The 17,660-nt window shown below is 46.4% G+C and overlaps 1 protein-coding gene across 1 annotated transcript in view; it reads right to left on the reverse strand.

Annotated features, from left to right (window-relative positions):
* BACH2 (BTB domain and CNC homolog 2) overlaps window positions 1–17,660 on the reverse strand; it is a 182,327-nt gene that overhangs the window by 108,621 nt on the left and 56,046 nt on the right. Inside the window, exon 2 of the mRNA XM_029047528.2 lies at window positions 14,222–14,310. The gene's annotated coding sequence lies outside the window, so the exon portion shown is untranslated. The remainder of the gene's footprint in view (window positions 1–14,221; window positions 14,311–17,660) is intronic.

The raw sequence follows: 17,660 nt of genomic DNA on the forward strand, positions 1-17,660 counted from the left end.
AAGTACAATTCAGCAACAATTAGAGGCCATCCCTGCCCACCACAGGTTTACGATCCAGAATGTTAAGCGCTTACTATGTGCCAGGCACTGTACTGTACTATGAGCTGGGGTGGATACAAGCAAATCGGGTTGGACACGGTCTCTCTCCCATGTAGGGCTCAAAGTCTCAATCCCCATTTTACAGATGAGGTAACTGAGGCACAGGGAAGTGAAATGACTCACCCAAAATCACACAGAGCCAGAATTGGAACACGTGACCTTCTGACTTCCAGGCCCGGGCTCTATCCAATATGCCACGCAGCTTCCCTATTTTGTCCCCATTTCCCAGACGAGTAAACAGGCACAGAGAGGCTAAATGACTAGATCACACAGCAAGGCAAGTGGCGGAGCCAGGATTAGAACCCAAGTTCCTTTAAAGCAACCTATTGTCAGAGTTGGAAACAGGGCTGGGCAGGACGGACTGTTATGACGATTAATAGCAGATCTTGTGTCTCTGTGGTAGACGAATCACCTCTCGATCTATTACTAACTACATAAATTATTTAGTGTTACAAATTATGCTCCCTTCCAATGCTTTGCTTACAACTTTTTCACCTGGATGCTGTTAGCACGTTTAAAAGAAAGATTTCTTTTCCCAAATGGTAAACACTCTCTCACTTTTTCCATATGTTCACACCCTTGTCCCTGAAACAGGGGCAGTGAACACTCTAACAAGAATTAAGGGATCCGGAGCACCGGGATTTGTGTTTTTTTGTGGGAGGGAGAAGGACGGAGGAACAGGGTTTTTTAGTTAACAAAATTATCTCTTTACCTATCGAGTTCCTCCTCAACATATTAATCCTTGTTTTCCTGGCCTCGAGAGAAGAACTGCAAGAGTCTTTGGTAAACAGATGCAAAGTTTGCCTTTCGTTATTTCTCTAAACTGGACACCTCTGCATCCTGGACAAACAAACAAAAAATGCTGACATTACTTCCTTCAACCAGAACGTTCAATAAAGCACAACTCCCCATGCGTTTTCTAGAAACAGGCCCAGGAAAGGGAGAATTTACTCATTTACTCATTCCCAACTTGGGAATATTGGCAAATAGATCTTTTGCCAGGGGTTTCTTGTGAATGATTCTCTAGGGAAGCAGCCTTAACCAAGTAGAAAGAGCACGGGCCTGGGAGTAAATTGACCTGGGTTCTAATTCTGGCTCTGCCATGTCTGCTGTGTGACCTTGGGCAAGCCACGTAACTGCTCTGTGCCTCAGTCAGTTTTCTCATCTATAAAATGTGAGCTAAATCCCTCTTCTCCCTCCTAAAGACTGTGAGCCCCATGTGGGAAAGGGACTGGGACCAACCTGATTAGCCTGTATCTACTCCAGTGCTCAGAACAGTGTTTGGCACAGAGTAAAGGTCTAACAAGTACCACAATTATTATTATTGCAAAAAGGTATTTCTACAGCAGAGAGTCTACTAGTATCAAAGGACAAGCTTCACAAATACTGGTGTGGAGGGAAGAGGGGAGTCAGTAGGCTGTTCATTCTGTGTTTTTCTTTAATGACATCAAATTTGCCAGAACTTCTCTTACCTAAGCCTCCTAGCAAGTCCTCTCAAATGCACCCAGCAGAATCCGAGGCACTGCAGAAAATGGCATTATTCATTAAGTAGCCATTGTTAAACCTTTAAAGGTTCAAGAGTTAGGGAATTCCACCATGGTGCCCTTAGAGAAAGAGAATCTCAGAAACTCATCAAGGTGCATCTCCCCACTGCCCTGCTCCTAATCTAAGTGTTGGGTCTCAAAGCCCCTTCACCCACTCATGTGTGTAAGCACACACAGACAAACACACACACAAAGTCGAACGCTATGGTCTGCACTTTGCTTCAGGTTTTAAGAGTTGATTTCCAGCCACCGTTGAGAGTCGTGTATCTCGACGTCTGAGTCACTGATTTGAACTCACACACAGTGCGGCCCAAAATACCCGACTAGGTGAAATGATCAAAATAACCCACTTTGATTGATTCAGAAAGTTCTTTTCCACCACCTCAGAGCTGGAGAGTTTCTGTGCTGCATCTGAGTAATCGGGTAAGTGGCGGAGATGGGGAGGAAGAGCGATTTGAACTCTGGACCCTCCGATGCCCCTTCCTGGGGGTCCGGAGTTCTATTGGGAGCTCAAGGGGGTCTCACGTGTGTTGATGGCACCAGGTCAGTGGAGCCCCCTCCCCAGCCCCTAACGGTGGTCGCTTTCAAGGGGATCCCGAGGATTTCGGTTTGACGAAAATCGAGAAAACGTTTTTGAAAGAAAAATCGGATTTGTGTCAAATGAAGAATATTCCTGAAAAGAAACTCATTTGCGAAACTGAAATCTGGAGACCGCGGCAGTGCTAAGTTGAGTCATCAGTTCCCTTTACACCCTAATAATTGTCGGCACTTTGATCACAATGACTGATCTGGGTGATAGTTCTGTTTGCTTTTTTAGATACTTCCCCGTGTAAACAGGTTGTCTTGTTCTCATCTTGCAAACATGTTTACTATTGGTGTGGGGTGGATCGGCGAGAACATCTGTAAAACGCAGATTTCACTCTTTTCCCTTTGACTTGGGAAGTGCTGTATCACCTTTTTGGGTTACTACCGGAAAAGGCGCTCTCGTGGAGTGAAATGAAATCTGTACGGACCGGGGCTTGATTTGGGATATTTCCAATATAATTTCTACAGGCCTGACTCTCCCAGTGCCAAAGATTTCTCCCTGGAGTATAACCCACATGTCGGGGGTAGCATTAACGTTCAGATGCCCAGGGGACTGTTTACAGCCCCTCTAGACTGTAAACTCATTGTGGGCAGGGAATGTGTCTGTTACATTGCTATGGTGTACTCTCCCTAGCGCTTAATACAGTTCTCTGCAGACAGTAAGTGTTCAATGAATACCACTGATTAATTAGCGCACTGCAGCCTGCAACCTATATATACCACTGCAATACATTAAACTATCTAACTGTCTGAGTCGACATGCCTCCCAAAATACCCTGGGTAATAACTTTTGACCCCGGCAGAGATGTTCAACCATGCTTCCACCCTCCCAAGGACCAACGGTTCTTCCACGAAGTGTTTTCTCAGTGGTCCTCCCTGAACAGGTTTGGGAGCGCTGAAGGAAGGAACAGAAACTATTCAATCAGTGGTATATATTGAGCTCTTACTACGTGCAAAGCAATGTTCTAGGCACTTGGGAAAGTACAGCACAAAAGTGCTGATGGACACGTTCCCTGCCTAAGAGGAGTTTACAGTCTAGAGGGGGAGGCAGACATTAAAATAAATTACAGATATGTACAAAAGTCCAGTGGGGCTAAGGGTGAGGTGAAAATCAAGGGCTTACAGGGTACAGATCCCAGTGTACAGGTGAAGTAAAAGGGAGAGGGTGTAGGAGAAATGAGGGTTTAATCGGGGAAGGTCTCTTGGAGGAGATGTGATATTAATAAGGTTTTGAAGGTGAAGAGAGGGGTGGTCAGTCACATATGGAGGGGCAGGGTGTTCCAGGTCAACAGGAGGATGTGGGCAAGGGTTTGGCGGTGAGACAGATGAAACTGAGGTACAGAGAACAGATGGGCTTTAGAGGAGCAAAGTGGGCAGGCTGGGTTATAGCAGATCAGTGGGGTCCAGTAGGAGGTGAGACCTGATTGAGTGCCTTAAAGCTGACCATTTCTGTTTGACGCACAGGTAGATGGGCAACCCCTGGAGGTTGTTGAGGAGCGGGGAGATGTGAACTGAATTTTTTTTTAGAAAAATGATCCAGGCACAGCAGACTGAAGAGAAACTGAAGCCAGCAGGGAAAAGAGGTTAATTGATTTGCCCATCCGATCCCACTCAGAGCTAGGAAGTTACGCGCTGCACTGGTAGATTCTGTCTTCAAGCCTTATTGGGTTCCAGCTGGATTTAGCTATGACAATCTTGGTGCATTTTCAAAACTCAATCCTCCCCCTAGCTGGAAAGAGCCTGGACTTGGGAGTCAGAAGTCATGGGTTCTAATCCTGGCTCCGCCACTGGTCTGCTGTGTGACCTTGGGCAAGTCACTTAACTTTTCTGTGCCTCAGTTACCTCATCTGCAAAAATGGGGATTAAAAAATGTGAGCCCCATGTGGGACAATGTGATTATCCTGTATCTACCCCAGCGCTTAGAACAGTGCTCTGCACATAGTAAGCACTTAACAAATACCATAATTATTATTATTATACTTTGTGTCTGTGTGGGTAAGAGGGGTGATGGGTAATGCAGCAGCTCTGGAGCAAAGCAGGAGGGGTGCGGGGGCTTTCGAGGCCCCGTGAACACGGGCTCCCCTTCCGAGACATGGAACAAGACACAAGCAAGCAACTGTTTGCTCTTGCCTAAGGCAGCTGCCTCTCTTGCTCACCGCCTGCAGCTGGCCTCTGCTCCCAGGGTAACTTGAAATGACCACGCTACTATTTGGAGCTGCCTACATGGCTGACAAATCTTCTCTTACCCCTTTTTTTGTTTTTAAATCATATTTGTTAAGCGTTCACTATGTGCCAGGTACAGCACTAAGGGATGGGGTAGATATAAGTCAACCAGGTTGGATCCAGACCCTGTTCCAAATAGGGTTCACTGTCTCAATTCATTCAATCATTACGTACTGAGAGCTTACTGTGAGCAGAGCACTGTACTAACAGCTCAAACTCCATTTTACAAATTTTAAAGATTTTACAGATTTCTCAATCCCCATTTTACAGATGAGGTAACTGAGGCCCAGAGAAGTGACTGGTCCAAGGTTACCCAGCAGACAAGTGGCAGATCCGGGATTAGAACCAGGTCCTTCTGACTCCCAGGTCCATGCTCTTATCCATTCTATCCACTAGAGCTACTCCTAATAATAGTAATAATAGTAATAATCAGCCACGAAGCAGCATGGCTTAGTGGCAAGAGCATGGGCTTGCTCTTTAACTCATCTGTAAAATGGGGATTAAGACTGAGTCCCAGGTGGGACAAACTGATTACCTTGTATTTACCCTCATGTTTAGAACAGTGCTTGGCACAAAGTAAGCGCTTAACAAATACCATCATTATAATCATAACTGTGGTTTTGTTAAGTGCTTTTGATTAACTCTTAGGTAGATACAAGACCAACAGGTCCCACATGGGGCTCGCCGTCTAAGTAGGAGGGAGGACAGGTTTTGCATCTCCATTTTGTAGATGAGGGACTGAGGCACAGAGACGTAAACTGCCAAGGTCAAACAGCAGGTAAGTGGAGGAACTGAGATTAGCACCCAGGTCCTCTGACTCCCAGGCCCGTACTCTTTCCACTAGGCCACGCTGCTTCTCCCTAAATCAGAGTATCCCTAAGTCAGAGTAAAGACAGGGAGGGATCGGGTCTCAGAGACAGGGGAAGGGTAAGATGGCCATCGCACCACTGACTCTCCAGCTTCCCCAAGATTTTGGGTCGGATGTAAATGTCCCCCACCTTCTTGGCTGATTGTTGAGAGTGGACTAGTTGAGGACTCTAGATGGTTTGAACTGGCGGCAAAGGTCACCTGAGGTCGGATCTGGCCTGGGCCTCAAGGAAACCAACCAGGTCACGATTCTGTGGTCTCAGGGGAGATTGGTCCAGTCCAGACCGGGAGCCCAGTGAAGCGTGACCCAGAATTCCCGAACCGACCCTGGTTCCCAGAGGCTCAGGAGAAACTGGTCCAGTTCTCGCTGGAAGGTCACCAGATCTGGGTACCTTTTCAGTTTTCCAGATAATAGAGAAGCAGTGTGGCCTAATGGATAGAGCATGGACTTAGGCATCAGAAGGACTTGGGTTCTAATCCTGGCTCTGCCACCTCATCTGCTGTGTGACCTTGGGGAAGTTGTTTTACTTCTCTATGCCTCGGTATCCTCATTTGTAATATGGGGATTAAAACTGTGAGCCCCATATAGGACATGGTCTGTGTCCAACCTGATCTCCTAGTATCTACCCCAGCACTTAGTACACTGCCTGGCATGTAGTGAGCGCTTATCAAATACCATAAAAAAATAGATAAAATCTCATACACCCAAATGTGCCTGTGAAGTACAACTGAGCATCTTTCCTCTCAATTCCCTCTGAACTGGCAAAGAGAAGACTTGAAACGAAACAGACTGTAAACTTCTTGAAAGCAGGGATAGTGTCTATTCACTACTCAACACTACCAAGCACTCAGTACAGTGCTCAGCACAGAGTAGGTGCTCAATCAATCAATCAATGGTATTTGTCAAGTGCTTACTGTGTGCAGAGCTCTGTACTAAACCGCTTGGGAGAGTACAATGTACAACGTCTCTCTAGACTGTAAGCAAGCAGCATGGACTAGTGGGGAGAGCATATGCCTGGGAGTCAAGGGATGTGGGTTCTAATCCCGGCTTTGCCATGTGTCTGTTCTGTGACCTTGGACAAATCACTTAACTTCTCTGTACCTCAATTACCTCATCTGTAAAATGGGGATTAAGATTGTGAGTCCCACGTAGAACATAGACTGTATCCAACCTGATAACCTTGTATCTATCCCAGTGCTTAGAACAGTGCTTGGCACATAGTAGGCACTTAACAAATACCACGATTATTATTACTATTCTTGTTGTGGGCAGAGAATGTATCTACCACCTCTATTATAGTGTACTCTCCAAAGCGCTTAGGAGAGCCTTCTCCACATAGTAAGTGCTCAATAAATATCACTGATTGATTTCAATGCAATTGAGTTGGTAGACATGTTCCCTGCCCACAAGGAGCTTACATATGATTGATGGAATGAAGAGTGATAAGGAGACTGCCCCCCAAAATGGTGCTTTGCTTACTAAAGAAGAGTGCAGTGTGACAGTAACCAAGTCCCGAGAGGGATTGCCCCGCAGTCAGTGTGTGTTTTGAGTTTGATTCCTGCTTAATAATTTGTGAAGAGGAAATTCCGAATATGTGCACTCATATTTATCCCTCCTCCCTGACCCTCTCGAGGACAGGAGGACGTGTCTCAGGGTAGTGATGAAACAACACTCCAGAGTCGGGTCCGGCGACAGACTGTGCTCTCTGTGCAGGAGTGCCCCTCCAGACCCTGCATCATAATGAAAGCAGACACCGTTCACTTCCTCTTTCTCCACCCCCTCACCTGGAGATTGCGCTGCAGTGACACAGAGTGACTCATGTAGTTGTGACCGTCAGTGGACTCTTCACACGTGCCAGCTCATTTTTCTGAAAGCCCCCCATTAGAAGGATGGACAGCACAGGAAGGAGGCAGAAGTTGGAACCTGGAGTCCTCTCTTTGGGATCCTGAGTCCAGAACCCGGTACCTGTTTGTTCTACTGACTTCTGCAAGGATAGGGAAGAGTATGAGCCCGGGAGTCAGAAGACCTCGGTTCTAATCCCGACTCTGCCGCCTGCCCTCTGAGAGACGTCGGCCAAGCCGCTTAACTTCTCTGGGCCTCCGTCTCGTCTGTAAAATGGGGGTTCAGTACCTGTCCTCCCTCCTACTTAGCCTGTGAGCCTCATGAGAGACGGGTACTGTGTCCCTCCTGATTATCTCGTACCAATCCCAGTCCTTGGTACAGCACTTGATAGGAAGTAAGTGCTTAAACACCACAACTAAACGGCTTTGTGTTAACCTTAAGTTAGGTCCTACTTCTCAATCTAATGGGACGTACATGCAGGGGAAGACCAAGAGTGGGTACTGTGTTACACTCACAAAGCGACGGAGTAGGGTGAGGGGGCAGGGAACCCTCCACCCAGATCACAATGCCTTCTCTGTGACATCGCTCTTGTGCTGCTGAGAGACAGGACCGTGTCATGGTTGTCCTTAGCTCAGTTCCCAGCTCAACGTACAGATCCGTGACGAAGCTGCTTCAGTCTGGTGGGGGAGGAGGGGGCGGCTGTGGCCTGGGCCTTCCTGGTCTTTCCACACAAACAAAGGGAAACATTTCTGATCACAGTGGGTGGCACGAATATCGCACATGATTCCCCCAGGAGGAGGGCAGACGGAAGACTGCAATATATTGGGGGAGTAGGGGGGAGGATTTTGGATAAATTACAAATGAGAGGCCTGAAATGACTTAGACTAAAATGGTAAAATCAATTAATCATCATTTCTTGAGCTCTTAATATGTACTAAGTGCTTGGGAGAGTAAAATACAACAGAATTAGCAGAAAAGTGCTTTGCCCATAACGAGCTTACAGTCTAAAAGGGGACACATTAATATGACGAAGTACTTGATAATGCATAATTTAAAGATATGTACGTAAATGCTGTGGGATTGGGGTGAGATGAATATCAAGTGTCCAAAGGTCACAGATTGAAGTGTACAGATGACAAGGAAAGGAGAGCGAGCCGGGGAAAAGAGGGCTTAATTAGGGGCGGTCTCTTGAAAAAGATGAGATCTTATTAATGCTTTGCAGGTGGAGAGAGTGGTGGTCCAGCCAATATGGATGGGGAAGGAGTTCTAGGCCAGGGGGGGAATGTGGGAAAGGGACGTGGGATAGACAAGATGTGAGATAGACAAGATGGATCTAAAAGCCTCAGAAAAAGTTCCACAGATGAATGGATTGGTTGACTTGTCCGTGATGGGTTTCTAAAGGGGAGGGCACATGAATGAAACTTCTCTGAGGCTTTAGTTACTCTTTATTATTATTAAAAGTACTTATTTTTAATAATAGAGCACTTACTATGTGCCAAGAACCGTACTAAGTGCTGAGGTGGATACAAAATAGTTGGACATAGTCCCTATACCACATGGGGCTCACATCAATGGTACTTACTGAGTACTTACCATGTGCAGAGCACTGAACTAAGTGCTTGGGAGAGTATACTACCAAAGAGTTCTCTGCCCGGTAGAAGGGAGAACAGAGATTGGACCCCCCACCCCCCATTTTACAGATAAGGAAAGTGAGGCACTGAGAGGGTAAGTATTTGCCCAAGGTCACACAGCAGGAAATTGGCAGAGCCAGAATTAGAATCCAGGTTCTTTTGATTTCCAGGCTTGTGCCCTTTCCACTAGGTCACACCGCTTCTCTAGAATTTTTAGATAAACATTCATTTCTTCAGGATCTTACACTGGCTTAAATATCTGGGCTTGCACAAGTGAAGGGAATAAAGAGGAGTAAGATTCTTTCTAGAACAACTGAGACATTAGCAACAAAGAAAAGTCTCTTTAAAGAAAAATCAGCTCAATTGGTCACAGTACCTTAGTGGGTGGGTGAGAAGGCGGGGGGAGGTCCCCTGCATCCGGAATCCCTGACCTCTCATCCAATCACACCTCTTTGGCCCAAATTTGTGAAGTGTTCCATATTTTTCTATTGTTTTAATGAGATGCACATCCCCTTGATTCTATTTATTGCTATTGTTTTTGTCTGTCTGTCTCCCCGATTAGACTGTAAAGCCGTGAATGGGCAGGGACTGTCTCTATCTGTTGCTGATTTGTACATTCCAAGCGCTTAGTACAGTGCTCTGCACATAGTAAGCGCTCAATAAATACTATTGAATGAATGAATCTCTGAGCCAGAGTGCTCGGAGAGGGCAATCCAGGCGACCCGACTTTGATGTCATACGGGGATTATGCATCCTCAGCAGAAATGAACTCTTGCTTGTAAAAATGTCTTAGATCCTGTTTTGGTTACTTACTTCTGCCTCTCTTCTTGTTTACACATGTTCAAGTCCCCACATTGAAATGGTTTGTGTTGCTTAGGGTTACACCTTTGCTTTCTTGTCTCGTGAATCACAAAGACTTTACAGTACGAGCAGTGAAGTCAAAAAGGCCAAGTGTTAGTAACCAGAATGACGAGGTTCAAAATGGGAGTGCTTTAAAGCAAAGCCAAAATTTGGGGGACAGTCTAGAAGGCTATAAGCTCCTTGAGGGTACGAATCAGGGCTTTTAATTTTTAACTCTCAATCAATCAATTGATCATATTTATTGAGCGCTTACTGTGTATATCAAGTGTTAGGGAGAGTACAATATTACCTAATTGGTAGACGTGTTCCTCGCCCACAGAGTTTACAGACTAGACGGGGAGACGGACGTTAACATAAATCATTATGATCCAAACTTTCAGTACACTTTTAGGAGCTTTTAACTTGTCCCTTGTCCAATACCACTGATGGATTGCTCGAGGCTGGGAGGATATAATTCATATCCCTCAAAGGCATGAGTTAAAGTTTTCCAACCAAGCAATAGTTCTTTCCTCTTTCAATTTCTGTGTCGTCTTGGAGATTTCCATGGAGGGACCAGCTTTGGTTTCGATGTCTGTATGCCACAGCACTGCCACGTTCGAGTACATAACGAGGTGGGCTTTGTCTAAAAGTAGCTCTGGGTCATGGGCTTCTGGAAGCCAGGCACTGTGGGAGTCCTCCTCTCTTCCCTCATACACAGCCTTCTGTTGGGTAAACTGAAGCTACCCTCACTCCCGTCTGCCTCTCTGGTGTTGGCTCGATCCCTGAAGGAAAGAGGTTGGGGAACAAGCTGTGCCAGCATCCCATTCACAGACCCCTCCCTTCAAGATCCTCCTTCTTCTCTGGAGTTTGTTCAGTTGGAAACTGGACTCCATGGAGGGAGCAGGATCAAGAGGAAAGAGCCCGGACCTGGGAGTCAGGAGATCTGGGTGATAATCCCAGCTCTGTCCCTTGCCTGTTCTGTGACCTTGGGCAAGTCACTTTACTCCTCTGTGTCCTCAGCTGCAACATGGGGCATCGATATCTGCCCTCTCTCCCACCAGACTTTGAGCCCCAGGTGGGACAGGGACTGGGTCTGACCTGATTATCCTCTATCCATCCCGGTGCTTAGAACCGTGCTTGGCACATATTAAGCATGTAACATAATACCAGAATTATTATTATTATTGCTATCCCAGCTCTGTCTGTTTGGCTTCTCTGGCCTCGGATTTCTCATTTACAAAACTGGGGGTCTGTTCTCCTTACTTTTTAGGTTGGGAGTACCACATGGGACAGGGACTCTGTCTAATCTGATAATCTTGCACTTTTCCTAGTACTCAGCATAGTGTCTCTAGACTGTAAGCCCATTATGGATGGGGAACATATCTATTAATTCTTTTGTACTTTATTCTCCCAAAGACTTAGTACAGTGCTCTGCACATATTAAGCGCCCAGTAAATACAATTGATTGATTAGTGAGAATACAATAAATGCCTTAACCAAAAAGAGTGCATTGCACCCAGAGGACTCTCAATAGATACATTACTACCATCATAACTAGCTGATTTCATGCAAATCATGTAATTTCTTCAGACCCAGGGAAGAGCTCCTGGAAATGACAGGGATGATCTGTGTGTCAGTTTTCATCAATCCTTCCTAATTAACTGGGCCTTCTTCCTAGCATCTCCTTCGGGTAGGTCAGCAAGAAGTCCTCACTCCGCAGATGAAAGCCCCGAGTCACTGAGGGGTCAGTGGTCCCCCTCCCCACCTCCGGCTTTGCTGCTATCCCTCCCATAAGAGCCAAGACTGAGGCAACCACTCAGCACTCCTGCCTTTGGTGGAGGTTAGAGGCCACTGGCCTCTGCCACCTTTCTTATGTAGCCCTGCCACTGCTGGGTCAAAGGAGGAGGAGGCGAATGATCACGTTCGATGTCGGCTGAAAGAAAAGGAATCAAGGGCTGGGATGAAAATCTTTCCCTCTTTCCCATCCACCATGTGAACCGACTTCCCATAAAGCCCGGATCTTTGTCTGTTTGGGGAATCTGGGCCTGTTTGGTGGCCACTCACTTTGCAGTCATCAAGAGTAAAAGATTTGAAGGAGCCGCTGTGGTGTCGCTTCCACCCGCCAGGCCTCGGTATGACCCAGGGCATTGATGTGTTATCCTGCAGGGCGGGGAAAGAGGAAAGGATTTGGACTTGGAGCAGGGGGTGGGGAGGCTGGGGCTTGGAGGAGGCAAGGCAAAGAGGAAGAAGAGGGGATGGAACTGAGGAAAAGAAATGGAAAGGGCCATAGGACGAGGGAAAGGGATAGAAAAGAGGAGAGGAGAGGGGGAGAAGAGAGAGAAAAATAGGAAGAGGCAGAGGATGAGAAGGTGGAGGAAATGGAACGGACCGGGGGTGTGGGGGGGGGGTGGTAGTAAGGGAAAAAAACAAGGACTGGGAGAAGGAGGAGAGAGGGTGACAAGGGAGGAGAGGAGGATGAGAAGGTGAAGAAAGGGTTGGGTTTCCTCTCAAGGAGAGAAGTAGCATGGAGTAGTGGAAAGAGCACAGAACTGGGAGTCAGCAAACTTGGGTTCTAATCCAATCTATTCTCTCTCTCCCTTCGACTATGAGCCCAGTATGGGACAGGGACAGGGCCCCTCTGATTACCTTGTACGTAGTCTGGGGCTTAGCACAATGCTTGGCACATAGTAAGTGCTTAATTGACCAACTGTACTTATCGAGTGCTTACTCTGTGTCGAGCACAACAGAGTTGGTATACATGTTACCCGCCCAATATGAGCTTACAGTCTAGAGGGGGAGGCAGACATTATATCTAAACAAATAAATTACCGCTATATACTAAAGTGCCATCAGACTGAAGGAGGGGTGAATAAAGGGTGGGTATCTGAGTGCGAGGGTGAGGTAGAAGGGAATAGGAGAAGAGGAAATGAGGGCTTAGTTAGGGAAGGCCTCTTTGAGGAGATGTGCTTTTTCTAAGACATTGAAGGTGGGGAGAGAGATCATCTTGTAGGATATGAAGAGGAAGGGTGTTCCAGAACAGAGGCAGGTTGTTGGTGAAGGGTTGGTGGCGAGATAGATGAGACCGAGGTACAGTGAGTAGGTTGGCATTAGAGGTGTGTGTGCTGGACTGTAGTAGAAAATCAGGTAGGAGAGGTAGGACGGGGCAAGGTGATTGAATGCTTTATAGCCTATGGCAACGAGTTTAATAAATATCATTGTTGTTATTAAGAATGCTCCTAGTCCTGCCAGTAGAACTGAGTGTATTCAAGACAGCCACCACTAATAGGTAACTGAGATACACAACACTTTGATGATACCTAAGCCTTTCAAGGCAAATACACATTGTTGTTTGAATTAAAACGAAACCACACAGAAGCTGAATGGGGTAGAGTAAAACAGCTGCAAAAACAGCTTTCTAAAAATTTCCTAACACTGTTCAGCAGCCAGCAGAGAAATCATTTGGTGAAAATACCCGGCACTTGGTGGAACCCAAAGCCTGGAAAAGCTACTGCTGAAATATAATTAACATTTACTTAAGCTGTCTAGGTTACAGCAACAAAAAAATATTTTCAATGAAACCAACAACCCAGAACTCTCAGTGATTTGAAAGGGGACCCTTAAACATCGCTGAATATTTAAAGAACTACATCTGGCTCCCAGATCAAAGCTACCAGCACGAACTTGTCAGAATCATCTCAGAGCCCAATTTGATGATAAAAGCCATCTCTTCCCATAAAAGCGAAATCTGCATGAAAGCTTACTGGCTACGTAATAGCTTGGTCCCTGTACAATTAGGGAGTGTCCCCATTTGATCAAGGCCTGGGTTTCTACAACTGAAAACGCACAATTTTGCACCTCAAGCTGGTGGAAGCAATCGGTAAATTAGATGAGCCCACACACGAGTCCTGTTTATGTTCAGCTGGTAAAGCCATCCAACGCATAAATGCGAATCTGCAGATTTGAGGGCGATGAATCGAGGAAAGAGGGAATGGACAACGGGAAAAATCATGGGTAAAGAACTGAGCAAGACAAATGACTGCTGAGGGCATCAAAATCAAAGATAAATAAAAGCTTACTCCACATCTGGAAGGCCAACTCCTCCCTAACCAACCACTACCACCCAACTCTCGCTCACAGTTTCTAGCTGTCCTCTCTCACCTCACCTTCCCAGTGTCTTATTCCTCTCCTCCTCTGGATCCACAGAATCAAAGGCTCCCGGGGTTATGGTGCTATCAGTGGCTCATTAGCATTGCCCAGGGGACTGATAGCAATCCTTGCTACCCGATTTCCTGGAAACTCAACTCTAAGCTCTTGTAAATTGGTTCCTTGGGCTGGGTTAATGAACTGGAGAACCGTCAATGTATTTACCACAGTTTTCAGTGCTTGGCACACAGTACACGCTTAATAAATACCACAGATATTAATTACTGTTATTATTATTTGGGGTTTCCACAACCTTCTTGAATTTTGCCATAAGTGACAGAGAGAAGTAGCATTCAATTATGATTATTTCTTAATCATACACCCTCAGCCCCTTAGTCACAATGCCATTAGCTGCCTACTCAGCCTTCTGCTGCAGAAACACTTACCTAGGCCTCAGTCGGGGCGGTTCTGTTTCTGGAGGCAGAGTACTACCTGGTGAACTGGACGCTGAGGCTCCAAAGCATGACAGTTACACCTACAAAAGGAGACAAAAGCAGAAACGCATCCTCAGGAGATGGGGGACAAGTGCAAGGGCATTCAACCCATCTATCTATGGTATTTACTGAGCGCTTACGTCATGGAGAGCACTGCATTGAGCACTCAAGAGAGTCCGATACAATAGAGTTGGTAGATACTATTCTTGCCTTCAAAAGATCACGTCTACACAAAGCTCTATTACAATGCTGGGTTATACTCGTGATGATCTCACACCATAACAATACCGTGATTTTATATAATATAGCGGTTTCCTTCCCCAAAATGCCGTCGCATTACTTAGCTCCCTCGTGTCCTCACAAAATCCCTGAGAGGGAAGGCAGGTATCATTACCCTCATTTTATAGAAGACGAAACTGAGGAAAAGAGAGGTTAAGTGACTTGCTCAAGGACACACAGCAGGCCAGTGGCACAGCCACGATTAGAACCCAGGTCTTCCGACTCCCAGACCTGTGTTCTTCCCATTAGGCCACGCTGCTTCTCTTTGAGAGAGAGAGAGACCTGCATCACTGTGTGTGCGTAAGTAACACATCGCTCTCTATCTGGACAGACCCTCATTATCGGAAGAACGTCTCCTAAATCCCCAACGCGGTTCTAGCCGAAACGCATAGTAAAAGCCCAGGCTATGGGAGAACTGACTGGGCCGTCTGTGCTCCCAGGCACCTGGAGGTGAAGAGGCTGACAGGGCTCCTCCGACGCCAGCCACACAAGCCAACTACCCCAAGAAACCCAAGAGCACGGCGGTTGGGGGGGGGAGGCTGGCAACGGTACCTGAGAGAAGGACACAGGAGGAGACAGAAGAGAGAGAAGAAAGCAGCAGCAAAGCCACCTCTGTAGCTGAGGAAAGTAAGGCACAGGCGAGTACAGCGACTTGCCCAAGGTCACGCCAGGAAGCCAGTGATGGAACTGGATCTAGAGCTCGCATTTTCTGACTCCTCCCAGTCCTTGGCTCTTTCCATGAGGCCACACTGCTTCTCCATTTAGGGTGGAGGGGGACTACTACGGAGAATGGGGGAACCACAAACTGAAGAAGGGAGGGAGAAGGGAGGCTGAGATCTCACTCGTTTAAGGGAAATGGATGAAGGAGAGAAAAAGCACATTTCTAACCTGCTAGTTTAGATTGTTTGGGATAATCACAACGGACGCTATGGTAGAAACACGTGGTTTGGAGAACCAATTCAATCTCAGTGAATAGAAAAGAAGAAAAAGGAGAAGGAATGAAGGGAGAGGAAAATGTGTCATTTTACCAAAAAAAGGATAATCAAAACATTAGCTTGTATGTTTATTTATAGAAACTGGTAATAGCATTCCAGTGATGAGGCAAATTAACACAGCTGTCTCCTCCCCAAACAGTCCCACATCCCCTTCCATACAATGCCACCTGCCATTTCTGTATTTTCCACTCACTCTTCTCTGCCCTCTAAGGTTCTGAAGGCTCCTCCTCATTGACCTGGGAGCCGGTGGGGGATACCACAGAACCTCCCCATTCGGTGCCATTAGTCTGGCTGGGGCAGCTGCCCCTGGGGTGTGAGGGGAATAAAGAGGGGGAGGTTTGGCCCTGGAGCAGCTGTGGTGGTGGTTTAGAGGCACAGGGTGAGAGGAAAGCAGGTGGGTGGGGTTAGGAGTCTGTGTGAGAGGAGGGAGCTGAGAAATGAGGGCAGCCCACAGCACCGCTTCCTTGATGATGGTTAGATTAGACTGCAAGCCCCTTGAGCGCAGGCAATGTGTTTTGCTTCTAAAAATAATAATAATGGTAATAATGATAATATTAATCATAATGGTATTGTTCGGTGCTTCCTATATGCCAAAGACTGTTTTTTTAATGGTATTTGTTAATTTGGCCTCTTTGCTCCATTTCAATCAATCAATCGGTTTTATCGAGCAGTCCTGTGCTTGAGAGAACACAATACAGTAGAATTGGTAGGCATGATTTCTGCTCTCAAGGGGCTTACAATCTGGTGGGGAATCAACTGGATCGAGTCAATTTCATCTTCGGTTCCTCCCCTGTCCCGCTTCCTTCACCAGAGCCAATTACAGTGGCAGACTCAATTTTTTAAAGGTATTTGTTATGTGCTTACTTTCCTTCAGTTATTCATTCATTCCATTGTATTTATTGAGAGCTTACTGTGCACAGAGCACTGCACTATGTGCTGAGATAAATACAAATTAATCAGGTTGGCAGATTCCACGTCTCACAGGGGGCTCATAGTCCTTATTGCCAGTTTACAGATGAGGTAACTAAGGCCCAGAAAAGTTAAGTGACTTGCCCAAGCTCACTGAGCGGACAAGTGGGCGAGCCAGAATTAGAACCCAGGTCTTTCTGACTTCCAGGCCCATGTTCTATCCACTAAGTCAAGCTGCTTCTCTAAATGGTGGGACAGTTAATACAAGTTAATCAAGTTGGACACAGTCCCTGTCCCACATAGAGCTCACAGTCTATTTCCTCAAGTAGGAGGAAATATAATTTAATCCCTATTTTACAGATGGGGTAAGTGAGGCACAGAAAAGTGACTGGCCCAAGGCCACATAGCAGACACATGGCAGAGCTGAGATTTGAATCCAAGTCCTCCAACTCCCAGGACCATGCTCTTTCCACTACACCATGCTGTTTCTCAAGTAGTCTCCCAGAACTCACCGTAGTGCTCTGCACTCTGTAGCCCTCAATAAATACGATAATTGATGGTCTGAGTGACAGTGACCCTTGGGCGGAGAGGCAGCCTACTGTCCAGGCTTTGATGGCAGTGGAATTAGCAGAAGTCACTTGGCTTGGAAGTATGCACATTCTTGTTTTAGGGAGTCTGGGCAGAACATCCTCTGGCATACAATCTAATACTTTAACACAGTTAATACAAATGAGTTTGGGAAGTACCTCTATTTTATGCCACTTTTGTGCAGGGAGTTGGGAGGGATTAGATTTTAGGGAATGGGGAGAAGGGGCTAGAGATAGAAAAGTCTCACCCACCTCTGTGTCAGGGCCTCTAAGAATAATAATAATAGTATTTGTTAAATGCTTGCTCTGTGCCAAATACTCTATGTACAAGGTTATCAGATTGTCCCAGGTGGGGCTCACAGTTTTCACCCCCATTTTACAAATGAGGTAGCTGAGGCAGAGAGAAGTAAAGTGACTTGCCCAAAGTCACACAGCTGACAAGTGGCGGAGCCAAAATTAGAACCCACGACCTCTGACTCCCAAGCCCGGGCTCTTTCCACTATACCATGCTGCTTCCTGATGAGGGTGGTTGCCATAGCTGCCATCTTTTTATTTTGGGTAGGGGGTGACTAAAGGCAAGGGGCTCTGCGTGACTTCAAACAGCTAACTGGCCAGGGAGCC

The sequence above is a fragment of the Ornithorhynchus anatinus genome, chromosome 19 (genome assembly GCF_004115215.2).
Source record: "Ornithorhynchus anatinus isolate Pmale09 chromosome 19, mOrnAna1.pri.v4, whole genome shotgun sequence".
Classification (NCBI taxonomy): Eukaryota; Metazoa; Chordata; class Mammalia; order Monotremata; family Ornithorhynchidae; genus Ornithorhynchus; species Ornithorhynchus anatinus.